This window comes from Mustela nigripes, chromosome 6 (assembly GCF_022355385.1).
Source record: "Mustela nigripes isolate SB6536 chromosome 6, MUSNIG.SB6536, whole genome shotgun sequence".
In the NCBI taxonomy this organism is placed as follows: Eukaryota; Metazoa; Chordata; class Mammalia; order Carnivora; family Mustelidae; genus Mustela; species Mustela nigripes.
The window spans coordinates 76,853,383-76,856,605 of NC_081562.1; the positions used below are offsets into that span (position 1 = coordinate 76,853,383).

A 3,223-nucleotide genomic window follows, 5' to 3' on the forward strand; every position below is an offset into this window, starting at 1 on the left:
GTAAATATAGATTATTTCTGTGTGGCATTATGGGTGATCTCTGTTATCTTCTTTATATTTTCTACAATCCAAATTGTCCTGTGATTAAAGATACATTAATAGAAAGTAATTAAAGCAAAAATTAAGATGATTTTATTTTTATGTTTTTGTGTATTTTATAAATTGATTATTTTGACAAAATATCATTATATGTTTACAATTTTATCCTTGCCAAAATAAATAACAGAATATGTAGACGTATCAGTGCAACATAAATAAAACTATTTTTAAAATTAAGCTCTATAAGTGACCCAATAACAGATTACCTCTGGGTAAAGCTTTAATAGATTATTTCCTATTTTCTACATCAGAACATGCTACTGCTACACTTTTTTGTTGCAGGATAGAAGATAGCTTTGTTGGGGATTTTATCCTCAAACCCTATTTCACAGCAGCATCCTTAAAGCCAGAGTATTTTTTGTGTCTGTGGAGAATGCTTAAAAACATCTTTCTTCTCTTGTGAAGAAACAGTGTGAATTGGGCCAGCAGGCAGTTGCAAAGGAAGAAAAGGAATATCAATTCTATAATCACTAGAATTCTCTTATTTGCTTTGGAACACTATGATGTCTATGCTTTAAGTTTGGGGAAATGTAGTTGCATTTTTTTCAGTCATATGATTTCAGTAATACTTTTAATTGTCAAGATTTGAACTGGAAAAGAACAGATACTATAACTGTATCATCCTTATTTTCTCAAGACCAGAAATAATTAGCAAGTGAATCTAAGAATACCTCTAACTTAGAAGATCAGACTTCTCATTAAATGAGTCATTCTCTACCTTGATGAAAATACCTGGACACTTTTAAAATACACCCATGTCCAGGTTGAAAACTCCAGTTATTCTGTCTGGAGTGATGATTAAAAACTCCTCAGGTGATGGTCATTTATGGCCTGAATTGAAAACCATTGCATTGTTAGTGTTCCCAGTACTGTCTTTGTTTCCCTCCAGTATTGTAGCAAGTACGTGATAGCTAAAGTTTCTGGAATAAATTAATAAAAGATGATCTTCAGGAATATCTTTTTTTTAAAGATTTTATTTATTTATTTGACACAAGGAAAGAGATTACAAGTAGGCAGTAGAGGCAGGCAGGGAGAGGGGAGGAAGAAGGCTCCCCGCGGAGCAGAGAGCCTGATGTGGGGCTCGATCCCAGGACCGAAGGCAGAGGCTTTAACCCACTGAGCCACCCAGGTGCCCCAATCTTCAGGAATATCTTAAATATACTAATTTATATATCAGTTTGCTATAATGAGTCAAATGTAAAGTTTAAATAATGATACCATACAAACCCAAAATGAAAAGTCAAAACCTTTAAAATGAATTTTACTATAAACTATGGTACTTATACTAAATAATGACATTGTTAAAAAGGATTTTATATGTACAGGTGTGTTGATATTTATATTTCCTTCAGAAATGTGTGTATATCACATGGGCTTATTGAAGGCAGAATACTATTTTGAACTGTAACATACCATGAAAGTGACACAGACATGAAGGATGAGCAACAGGTGAAAAAAAATCACATAAGTATGTGTCCTTATGTGACCATAGGGCTAGTCCCTATGGGCATAGAAGAGGGAATAAATAGTTTTCATATCACTCAGTTTTCTGTGTTACACATTCCAGACAGTATATAAAGAATTCTCTGAGATCCGAAAGCAAAAATAATCTAGGACATATACCATCTATTTTCAGTCTTCACAGCTTTCTAATTATCTACTTTAATTATTCTTAATGACGTGTTTCTTCTTGTCTGTAATGTCTTCATTGTTTTTTGTTTAAAGATTTTATTTATTTGAGGGGCGCCTGGGTGGCTCAGTTGGTTAAGCAACTGCCTTCAGCTCAGGTCATGATCCTGGAGTCCCAGGATTGAGTCCCGCATCAGGCTCCTAGCTCCATTGGGGATCTGTGTCTCCCTCTGACCTTCTCCTCGCTCATGTTGTCTCTCACTGTCTCTCTCTCAAACAAATAAATAAAATCTTTAAAAAAAAAGATTTTATTTATTTGAGAGATTAAAGATTTTATTTATTTATTTGAGAGAGAGCACAGAGGCAGAGTGAGATCGAGTAGCAGACTCTCTGCTATGCAGGGAAGCCCGATGCCAGGCTCCATCTTAGGAGCCTGAGACCATGACCAGAGCTGAAGGCAGATACTTAACTTACTGAGCCACCCAGGCACCCTCTGTGTAACAGTCTTTGAATCAAATTTTAAAAAGGCACAAATAAACTGATGAGATTCATCTAACCCATATGTCTAAAGTAATCAGAATGATCACTAATAGAATTTAAATTATTTCAAAATGCTTGCTTGTTCAACTTTTTCTGTAAATATCTGTCTGTATGTCTACTTGCCTGATACTTAGTTCTTTTGTTTACTTATCCAATCATAAACAAGGTTAATTCTTGGAAAGTTGAGAAGTGATCCAAATTTATCTTGGGTTATTTTTGCTCCACTTCTATGTATCTTTCTTGTCCCTGTGCCCTTTCTCTCTTACCACCCGATGCCAATTGTAATAAGGCTCCTATCTCCTATCTTTCTCTCCCCCCCTCCAAATTATCTTCTAATCATTCACAGTAAGTTATAAATGCCATAAAAATCATTTTACAGAGCGGTGTGAACAAGAAGGGGCAAGAATGTCCCCTGACCAGCTAAAGCCCATGCACCACTGCACAACCCGTCCAGGACTTAAGTCCTGCTGCTGTTGCCCAAGAGTAAGGCTGAAGGGGATGCTAAAGGAGGTAAAACCAAGATGAAGGATGAGCCATTAAGAAGATATGCAAGGTTATCTGCTAAACATGCTCCTCCAAAGCCAAAGTCCTGCAAAGAAGGGTGAGAAGGCACCCAAAGGGAGAAAGAGGAAAGTTGATGCTGGCGAGGATGGGAATAACCCTGCAGGAAACAGAGATGCCACAACAGACCAAGCAGAGAATGCTGAAGTAGCTGAAGGTGCTGGAGATGCCAAGTGAAGTGTGTGCATTTTCGATAACTGTGTACTTCTGGTGACTGTGCACTTCAAAATACTGTTTTTTTTTTAATTTTTATTTTTTTTATTTTTATTTTTTATAAACATATATTTTTATCCCCAGGGGTACAGGTCTGTGAATCACCAGGTTTACACACTTCACAGCACTCACCAAAGCACATACCCTCCCCAATGTCCATAATCCCACCCCCTTCTCCCTA

The 3,223-nt window shown here is 36.6% G+C and overlaps 1 protein-coding gene and 1 pseudogene across 3 annotated transcripts in view; both read left to right on the forward strand.

The window, feature by feature from the left end:
• Positions 1–3,174, forward strand: part of LOC132020315 (non-histone chromosomal protein HMG-17-like) — a 10,776-nt pseudogene extending 7,602 nt beyond the window's left edge.
• CNTN1 (contactin 1) overlaps positions 1–3,223 on the forward strand; it is a 353,970-nt gene that overhangs the window by 172,177 nt on the left and 178,570 nt on the right. The gene's annotated exons all lie outside the window — the stretch shown is intronic.